The following is a 10,999-nucleotide window of genomic DNA, read 5'->3' on the forward strand; positions in this document are numbered from 1 at the left end:
AAGCCTGCTGTACTTCATTCTTCCCTGATCCATCTGTATTAAATAGGCCTAATGAACAAGGATAACTTCAAGAGTGGTTTTCCCCTGAGAGCTGCAGCACTGATGGATCTCAATGCCACGCTGAGACCTCAGCTTGCATCTCAGAGAGCGGCTTAACAGAGGCCAGTGTTGCTGGCCAGCATCCCCCCGCTGCAGGCTTTGCCCCAGAATTCCCCTGAAGACATTTTCCCAGCCATTCATGGTGGTGAGCTTTACTCACTATTTTTTGCAAAGGCATGTAGGTCCTGGAATCCGTGTTCCTGCCTCTTCACATAAATCAGAACTGCAGGCACAAATTGTTCGTGTGGCACAAGCCGACAACAGCTCTGTCAAGAAGTTCCTGCTTTCCTGAGGAGTGAAGCCTTTCTGCACTCAATGCACAGCACCCTCTGGGAGCTGGGAAGGTTGGGAATTATGAAGAAGCTGTTTCAACAGCAGGATCTAAGGCATGAACTGATAGCAGCCTACAGCTACTTCCAGCTGAGGTACAAGGATGACAAAGTCAAGCTCTTCTCAACAGAAATATTGTGAGACTGACCAAGAGCAACAATTTGCAGCTTGGGAGGTTCAACTTAGAGAGTGGAAAACAAAATCCAAGGGAATGGTGCAGTCAGCGAACAGGTACCCAGAGAGAAAGTGTTAACCTTCCTTGGTTAGACAAGACTTGGTGTAAATAATTTCCATAAATAAATGAAGCACAGAAGCCTGCTTTTAGTTTTGTCCTCCCCATAGTCCCAAGGCAATGAGTTCCACCAAGTAATTTATTCACTATGAATTGCAAAAGGGAAGTATACTTCAAACCCATGCTTGAGGAGTTCAACCTTGCTGCTTTGGGAGTGTTTCCTGTTTATCTCCTCCACACCATGGAGCTCCTATAGATTCCTGTGGAACAGAAAACACTATTTTTGAAAGATCAACTCACGGGCTTATCTCAAGCACCAATTTACAGAGAATTTCAAAGGTCTTGTGGGTTTTTTTTTCATTTCTCTCCCTTTTTAATCTAGTTTACCCAAGGAAATAAAGCTCATGATTATGCTGTGATAACTGTCTTCAGTAGCTCTGGAAGCAGTTTAGAAAGGAGACAGGGAGATTATTCACTGCCAGAAAGATCTTTTTGTTTCTCCCCAAGACACTGAACTATTCCCCAGGTCCTCATCCATCTGAGTGCCTCCCAGCCTGGAGACTTTAAGGCCTGAGATATTTCTGAAGCAGAAAGTGCTGTGATAAGTATCGGAGTCAAACTGCTCCTTTCAGGAGTCTCAACTGTGCCTGTGAAGCTCCAACATCCCCAGAGCCTCAACAAACATCCCTGAGCAATTTGAAAGCAGGCAGGAATCCTGGGATACATTAAATATGCACATATCACTTGCACATATCAGCCCCAGTTCCTCAAATGACTCATCTGCTCAGCTGCCTGCCAGGTGCTTGGACTCATCTGTCCCTGTGCAGAATTCCTGCTACTGCCAGGATTTTGGTTTTCATCTCTGCAGCCAACATTTCCTTTGGAACTGACCAAAAGGCTGTGGTGCTGGTCACCAGGTCAGGTAGAGGCTGGCATGGACAGACTGTGCTAGGCAATATCTGCAGACATTGAGGAATTTAGGAATAGCTTTGGATGGGAGGGAAAGGGCTTTGTGGAACATAATGGCTGCTGTCCCAGTTGCCACAGGGATGTGGCAGGGAGAGGGCTTGGGCTCAGCCAGTGAAGCAAATGGCCAGGCGTAGGCAGGGATCAAGGCTGACCTCCCCTGACAGGACATGGGGTGGTGGTGGAGGGATTGCTGGTCTGAGTAGTGGCTCCTGAGTTTAAACCCACCCAAGCTGAGGCTGGACAGTCCTGGATAAATATTCACAATAACCACGAGAAGATCTGGGCTGAGGTATTTCTCTCCTGATAAAGGTTGTCAAATGTAAGAAAAGTCTGGGGAAGAGTGAAAAAGGAGACAATTAGAATCTCTTGTTTCCAAGGGCTCAAAATCTGTCCATGATGGAAGATGACCATGAATTCACTCAGAATCAGAAAGGGATGAGATGGGTTAATAGCACTAGGTAAGGTTAATTCCACTTACTACACTGCTAATTCCTTGCTCACTCTTTTGGAACTGAGCTAACGTGACTCAAAAGACTCAAAACTAGCTACAAGAGTCCTTCTCTTGAATGTGTGCAACTTTTACTTTCTGGGGAGTGATGGCATTGCTAACACATCCTGGTCAGCCAGGTTCCCTCATGCAGGTCAGGGAAGGACAAACAACTCATACATGTCAGGAAAACCCTGAAGCAAGAGTGCAGTGTTCAGGTCCCTGTTGTGAAGAGACCCTGAAATGCCATGTCTGCATGGAGAACAGAGCACCATGAGGTCTCACACAAGAGAATTTCTTGCTGTAGAGGTGGCTGTGAGGGAAACCAAAGCATGGTCTGCTTGCAAATTTCTTGAAGGCTTCAGGGAACACAATCCATTCATCTCCAGTGAGGCCCCTTATGTTTATCCATTGGGGATTCCAGGTGATGTCATCTACTACTGACATCCACAGGGCAGGATCCACTGTCTGTGTAGTCACTCAGTGCTGGCCACACTTTGGCTGCCCCATCATCTCTGGTCTCTCCCAATGCCTGAGCTCCCCAACCTTTCACCCATCCCAGCTGGCTCAGCAGTGGGGTCAGGCACAGCTTCCTCAGCAGCAGCCAGGATAACTGGGATAGCACTGTTCAGGCAATACCCACTGGATACTGAGTACAGCAGCTCCACAACTGCTGCTTTTAAATGTATTTGGCACTTGTTCTCCCGAATCATGTCTTTTGCGGAAAACTAGAAGGAATTTTGGGACTTTCTAGGAATCCTGGATTGTAGGGCTTTTCTTACAGGACATCTGGGTCCAGATACTGTCTGCTGGACACAGGTTACTCCATATTTAGCAAGCAGTGGTATGCATTTAACAATCTGCTGCCAGGAATAATAATCATGAGGCAAGAGGATCCATATTTTCAGGATTCATCAACTTGTATGACTCTTCAGCCTGTGTTAGAAGGAGAAGCTTCACTGCTATTTGGGTAATCCTCCAGCAGCAATCTGCTGGGTATTACTTGCTCTCTGATGCAAAAAGAAATACCTAAATAGATGAGGAACATGAGACAAAACTGGGATGCTGCATTTGAAAATGTCACCACTCAGAGGGAAAAATCATCTTCCCACTTCTGTTTCCAGCAGTGACAACAATCTTCTCCCCAAGACACCCTTTTTGTGCTATGACTTACAAATTCATTAAAACTCACAGATACTTTTATATTACACTATCTTGTAACAAGCCCATAGCAATAGAAGGATTAAAGAAGCTCCTTCTCCTGCACAAGCACAAAGAAGAAGACTCTGAAAGTCTCCCTCTTCGGTGCTGATCACTCGTACAGCAGCATCTCTCACATCTGAAGAACCCACTTGGGTAGGATGAAGTTATCAACCCTCACTTATCAAATTGACTTTCTGTACTGTTGGTCATGCCTGATCCCAAGACTTTTATCTATGTACAAATACTGCCTAAACCTCTGCACAGCTCAGAGAGATGTGGCATGTACAATGTCATGGGATAAAACTGCAGCATCCAAAAAATTGGCCAAAGAGGTTGTTACTCATCTGGGTAATATTCCAGGGAGCCCAAGGACATGAGACAGCTTAGCCTTGCTCATTCTAATAGGAATATATCATCAAAACACCACTTGTAACATCACTGGATCTCAACGCTTTTGTCCGCTGAGGAACTGTTGAGGATGAAATGCAGTCTGGACTGGTAGAAGTCCCTGCTGCTGCTGAGAAGCTGCTGGGGGTAGATGGGGCAGGTCAGGCTGCACAGTAACAGCTTCTAATGACCAGATTGTACAGTGGACACAAGCTTTTTGCTGCTTGTGTCCAAAAGGTTTGAGTTGCTGCTCCCCAGAAGGCCACATGTTTTCCAGGTCCTATGTTACTCTCCATTAAACAGAGTCAGCTCAGGATCTCTGCCCCAGAGGGCTGTGGGGTGGCAGTGTGTGAAGCTGTGAGTACTCCTCATGGATTTGGCTACAGGAAAAGTGGGTTCCAGCCTGGCATTCACATCCACATAGAAATTTTTAGTGCCCATTTTGAGAATTTTACCTTGTTCCCTGATGTGAAGAGCTTTGCCAGATGGGACACTGAAACCTGGACTCTAGGAGTAGAGATATCCCACACTACTGATATACTACATGTGAATCATAAGGTTTTCTCCAAGGAACAGTGGTTTCTCTCTTTTTTCCTGGTGTTTTTTGGGGGGTGGAGGTGAAGAAGGGACATTCACAACAAAGGAATGACACAGAAGCTTGATCCTGGCAAATGTGATTGCATAAGCCTCTCTCTGTGTTTAACTGCCTAAATTTTCAGAGAAACCAAGCCTGTACAGACTCTTCAAACAGCAGAGGGAACAGTACATGCTGTGTGTCCTGAAAATCAGAATAGATTGCAGGTACTTAAATATAGATTCAGGTGCTTGGCTGTGGGCAGATAAGAGCATAATAATTCTAGTCAAGGCTTGAAATAACTTCATCAGTAAAACATAGGCCAGAGTACTGTGATCCATTTGTAAAACTGCTAAATCAAAACTAGCTTTGGTAATTACTTCTTATTTTGCCTAACAGCCAACACAGATGGCTCCTTCTCTTCTCTGCTGCATGGCTAAAAAGCAGCCATGCACTTGAAAAGCTATTAAAAAATAAAAGGAAAAGTCACATGGAATAACGACTTATTGTAGTTAATAAGTTAATTATACCATTTGAGGAGGAGCTTTATTCTTCACTTTACATGGGACTTACCCCTGAAATATTATCATAAACATTTCCCAGAAATACCATGTTTATTCTATTAAAACAACAAAATGAAAACCAAAACACTTTTTATTTTATTTCCCCCTCCTGCTTTATAACAGACTAGATTGAAACAAGATTTGCCCTCTGGTTAAGTATGTTGTGCAGCTGGGTTATCTTTCAAAGAATAAAAGGGACAGAAAAAAACAAAAACTCAAGTATATACACCTTGCTTTGAGAACAGACATCTGCTCCCACAGTAAGAAGATGCTGTTTTGTGTAAGAACCCTTTAACCCAGCAGGAAAATGTGGAACAAGCAGCAATGAATGGGACTCAAAAACCAAAATTAATTCAATTTGAAAATACAGAAGTTCAACATGACTTTCCCTGAATTGATACAGTTCTAGATGTTGAGAATCTGTATGTGGTTGCTTGGATTTGAGCTATTCCCACAGTCTACCCTTTACTTCTGTTCAAGTGGAGCTTAACATGAGAAATTGTACAGACTTGAGTCCTGACCCGTTCAAGGATAAAAGGTTTTGAGGTGTTGTGGAAATAGGTGGGCAGCTAGTGGAGAGCAAAGACTACTAATCCCTTCCCTGAGGGGAGAGAGGGAAACAGGAGCATCCTCAGCCTGAAGGGGCTACCAGACATTCCTGTGGGGAACAGCTGCTGGGGCTGGCTTTGCTGTGGAGACATATTCCTGGGCTTGCACATTCTTAGACGTCAGATACTGCACCAACTTGCACGAGTGCATCCCTCAGAAAACAGGCTTCAATGCTTCTGCTGTTTATACTGCCAGCCTGGTGGCAAGAACAAAGCACGCTTTCATCCTGGGAGAGGATCCCACAGAGGAACCACTGCTGACCACGAACCCCATCCCGTCCTGGGACCTGCGGGTTTCGGCTGTCTCAGGCACTGCTCTGCTTCTGAGCTGTGTCCTTTGAACCCAGGCGAGGAACTGGCAGCTCTGTCAAACTGTGCTGCATCTTCCTGGCCCCTTGGCAGAGAAGGCAGCAAGAGCAGGTAACACATGTCTGGACCTGCCTTGGATTTGCTGAGCTCGTGGCTCTGAGAGTTGAGGATATCAAGCTGCATATCCACAAACTGTGCAGTGCTGCGATGCTCATGGGTTAAAGCTGTAATTCATTAGCTAATCTGAATTTTTCTGTTTCAACCTGAGCCATTTCAACAATAGCAAACACTACTGGAATTGAACAGCTTTGGGTGAAAAATACTGTTATCAACAAGTTACTAACCCCATATGTGGCAGCAGAGTTGTAAGCTCTGGGCCAGTATAGCTAAAAGAAGTTGTTCTCACTTTCTGGCACCTTGAAGATGGTTCCTGGTGCTCTGTAGGTAAAAAGAACTATTCCCCTTTGCCATCCATTTTCCTACAGGCTTTTTGCTATTTGACAATTTCCATCTCCCAGGTGAAATGGGGTAACACTGTGTGAAAATTCCTAGATCTTCACAAATGTAAACTAAAATGAGCTAGAACATCTATACATGATTTCCAAAGTCCTGATAACTTGATAACTTGCAATTTATTTGGATTTTTTTTTCCCCAGGCATGCTCAGGTTCTGCTTCAAAGTTTCCCATTATTGTTCTGATATCTGCAGCCACACAGTGCAATGCTTGCAGTCTCCAGGCATCAACATCTCCCACCTCCCAGCAAAACGAGCATCTCCATGGATGTCTGAAATCCTTATGGAAATGATGCTATATCACAAACGAGTGATAGTGAGTAGTATCTCACAGGAATTCATCTTTTTTCCTTTTAACACAAACTCTAAATTTACCAAGTTTACATATTTTCATTTGTTCTACTAAAATGAGAGCTGAACTGTCACCCAAACTGAGAATAACCTTATAAAATGCCAATCTGAGTTAATGTGGAAATGAGGTATTTCTTGCCACCCTCTCCACAAATGAATCCACCTTCTTGCTCAGCCTTACAATGGGAAATAGCACTGACAGCTTTCTCTTCCTGAGCCTTTTTAACACCTGTGAAATAAATCAGAACTTTTCTTTGAAAAACTGAAAGACTTGACTCATCTGTAAACTCCAAAGTAAGGTTTCTGTTATTATTTTTTCTCTTGGAGCTATTGTACAAAGCAGGTGCCTTGTAGAGTTTTTGTCTCTGCTGAGAAGAAAACCTGGTTATTTTACCAATCAAATATATATATATATTCTGCAATAATACCAACCTAAAAAGGGAAAAAAACTGACAAATTAAAGGCTTAATTCAATCGTAGTTGTTAAAAAATATTTTTTAAAGTATTTGAGTGGCATGTTTGTCTTTCCCCTTTTACACTACTGCCTCTCCCTGTAACTGTATGGGATACAAAGGGAGCATATGTTTCACTGCTAATATAAAAAGAGATCAGTTGTGGGGAGGTAAGGAATTAGCTGGAGAAAAATAGGCTGCATCTAAATTATTCAAGGAAGAGTAGAAAAAATGCAGAAGGGCATTGATTATCCCAAAGGGGATAGAGCAAGTGAGGGTGGGATACGCAGCTGTTGCTGAGGAGGTTTTCAGCACCACCTTCTCGGAGTCCTCTGGACACTTTGTCCAACAGCCGGGTTTCCATGCTGTGCCTCCCTAGCTTTATCCAAGCTCTTGGCTGTTGTCACTTTACTTTGCCTTTCCGTTCTTAGTCTGTCCTGCCTGAAGGTGTTTAAGGAAAGACGGTGAGGAGTTTAAGGAAAGACGGGACGCGGCACTCCCTTGACATGAGCGGTGTTCTCTCATCCACCGGCCTGGACGATCTTGGGTTCTCCAGCCGAAGTGATTCTGTGACATGGCTCATGGGGGAAGGAGAACACGGCAAGCAGCCAGCCCAGCCTGAGAGCAGAGCCCGCTCCCCGCTGTGCCCCATTGATGTTCCGCTCCCCGCTCCGTCCCCTCACAGGAGCCGCGGCCCCGCCTCGCGCGCTCCCGGGAGGGGCGGAGCCGCGCGCAGGCGCGCTCCCGCCGCTCCTCGAGGCACAGGGCGGGGGCGGACGGTGCGGCCCCGCCGAGGAGGGACCCGCGGCCGCCATGGAGGTGAGGGCGGGGGGGCTGCGGTCACGGCGCTTCCCGGCTCGGCCAGCTGAGGGGAGGCGAGGGAGGGGAGTTCCCAGGGGCTCGGTCCGTGCCCGCAGGAGCTCGTCCGGGAGTGTGGCGGGCAGAGCGCTCGGACGCCGGGGGCGGCGGCAGCCCCGGCTGCTCGGGGACGGCTGGAAGGTGCCTCAGCCCTCCGGCCGGCAGCTTTGGGTCTGGGGGCCCTCCCCAAGGAATGCGGGAGGTTCCTCGTGTCCGGAGCTGGAAATTTATTCCCCGAAGGTTTAAAGTGCTTTGTTTGATACCTGGTTCGTTTTTCAATAAAGAGTGGTAAGTGTGTACTCTCCTACGGCAGCTGCTTTCTGTTGAGGACATTGCTGGAGTGGGAAAATAGCAGGCAAAGGCGAGCGAACCAACTTCTAGGTGTGATCACGAGAAATCTTTTCGTTCCTGTGTTTTTCCTCTGGCATAAAACGAGAGCTGTGAACCCCGAGGAACACTGCAAATCTGCCTGATGTGTACTTTATGGCATTAGTTCGAGCAGGGTGACCTTCTGAGGAGAGAGAAGCAGCGGGACAGCCCTGGGTGACAGCTCGGCTGCTGGCATCAGCAGGACTTGTGATAGCCAAAAGTCAGCCCATTCCCTGACACCGCTGGCACCTCTCTGTGGAGTGTCAGATTTGTTGAGAAATAAGAAATAAGCCACTGCCTTTTTTTTTTTTTTTTTGCCGTTTACAAGCTGTCCTCTTCTAAAAGCCTCTATCATGCAATGCTATGACTCACAATTGGGAAGATTGGTGTGTGTTCTGATAACTCCAAAGCACTACTGTTTGCCTATTTTTTTTTTTCCCCTAAACAGAGCTCCTCTTCATGCCTCCCAGGTGCTGGATGGAAGCAAGGCAAAACACTGCTGCAGAGCTGAACCTCTTTCACTTCAGTTCTAAAGCTGTTTTGTATTGGCAGCCTTCCAGGTAAAGTGGGTGCCTTGTGCATTTGAAACTTCCTTGGTTCTTTAAAGGTCTTTTTCAACCAAAATACTTCTATGACATTATTTCATGGTAGCAGTATTCTGTAGTGCTTTCAAAAAAAGTATTTACTGCTGTGAGGAATTTCTTCTCTCCTTCTAGTACCTTCCTGGTAGCAAATGTTAGAACACTGGTACAAATCTTATGTGACATCAAATGTGACAACACAGTGGAGTTTAATGACTTAATTTTAGAGTTGACAGCACAGAGAAAGGAAAATAAAGAAAAATCAGTCTTGCTTCAAGGTTTAGAGAAACATTAAGTTAGATTAGCTTCTCCAAACAAGGCTGCTTGCTGGTGTAGGTGTATGTTGTGTCGCTTTTTTTTCCCAGTGACAAATGTGATTATCTGATTGATCATTTGTAGGGTGTGGAGCAAGAACAGGAAATGTTTATCTTGTATCTGTATGAAGAGAAAAGTTGTCTTCTAAGAAGTTTTTCTCTTTGGTTTATACTAGCAAGGGAATTGAGGGGGATTAGAGGAGCTACTTGGTGATGCAGAGACAGTCTTCTGAGAGTTGTTCATGCCACCAGATGTAGAAAAGAGCAAACACCTTGCTGTTTAGGAAGGGGCCCTTAGAACCTACTTATATTGGATATCTCCTTAATTTAAAAGTGCTCTAGGGGTTGGAGAACCTTTAAGCAGCTGAGTCAACGCACTATTGCTAGGAGTTTTCTCATTTAGAATGTGTGTGATGGAGTTTAAAATAACTTTGCTGCTAAGTTCTTCCTGCCCTGTGATGGCAAGTCTTAAATATGAACTATCGGCCAGTGGTCAGTAGCAGTAAATATTCTGTTTGACTGTTCTGCTGGGTGTGGAAGGACAGAGGATGTTCTTTAGTGCAATAACCATCGTGTGTGCCATGTTGTCCCTGAGAGAGCTCACCATTCACAATTATGTGTCAGCCCTGTGAAATACACTCTATTAGATCCTCCCATCCATGTGGCTGCCTTGGAGACACGTTGTCCTTGAACAAGAAATTAAAAAGATTACAGTGTTTTTAAGCCACGTTCAGTCTAATTTGTTCTCCTTACTTGTTATGTTTTAGCTGGATCAGGACACTTCTCTTGTTTGCCTTTGTCTTTCCAGTGGGGATGATAACAGTTCTTTTGCTGTCATTCTGAATGATAACTAATGCTTTTAAAGAAATCCATGTGTGCCTGGGGGAAACACAGGCTGATTTTAGCAAGTCTCATGTCTGCAGCATGTGTGTCAAAACAGGCTGTTTCTCCAACACGAGAGGGAAAGGAGAGCTGTGTGCTCCCCTCTCCACCAAGGTTCTCCCTGCTTCCCCAGCAGTAATCCTGGTGAAGTAAGAAACTGGGGTGGGAGGAATCTATCTGAAATAACTTGATGTGCTATCCTGAAAAGTGAGATCCACCCGTTGCTGGAGGGTTTCACTGGGAACCTCAGAAAACCCCTCTTAGTTTGCAAGGGAAGTGTTAACTGAAAGTACCAAAAAGTTACTCTGCAAATCGCTCAAGCAGGAGATGGTGTGACACTGATCTTCTGGAAGTGTGACAGAGGGAATGGCAGGGGGAAGCATGGATGTAAAGAGCAAGGTTGCTGTAACCTTTTCCCCAGTATGAAGGGTTTCAGGCAGGTGGTGTCAGCTGTGACACTGTGGGTTGTTACAGAAATGCTGTGATAAGGCTGGATCAATAATTTTTGTCAGACTTGCTCTTTCATGAAATTGGATTGCTTGGGCTCCCTGTGAACTTTCAGGTGTTTTCATTTGGAAATGTTAATGCTCTTGTATATTATTGAGAAGATGATGGAATGTTTTTAAGTTCCTCTCCCTTCATGGATAATTCAGATTAAATGAAACTAAAAGTTGTACTGTAGGTGGAATTAGAAGGTAACTCTGACAACTAAGAATGAATTGTGGAAAACTAGTACAAAAATCAAGTAAGAGTATTCACTTTTTACAATTTGAAATTAATATATTTAATACAGAATGAGTATAAAATAATGTCTCTGATTTGACACAGGACTGTCATACATCATTGCACATTCTTCCTCTACAAATTGTATCTCTTGATACAATTTGTGTAACATTACAAACACAATTAATCACTATG

Source organism: Vidua chalybeata, chromosome 9 (assembly GCF_026979565.1).
Source record: "Vidua chalybeata isolate OUT-0048 chromosome 9, bVidCha1 merged haplotype, whole genome shotgun sequence".
Taxonomy (NCBI): Eukaryota; Metazoa; Chordata; class Aves; order Passeriformes; family Viduidae; genus Vidua; species Vidua chalybeata.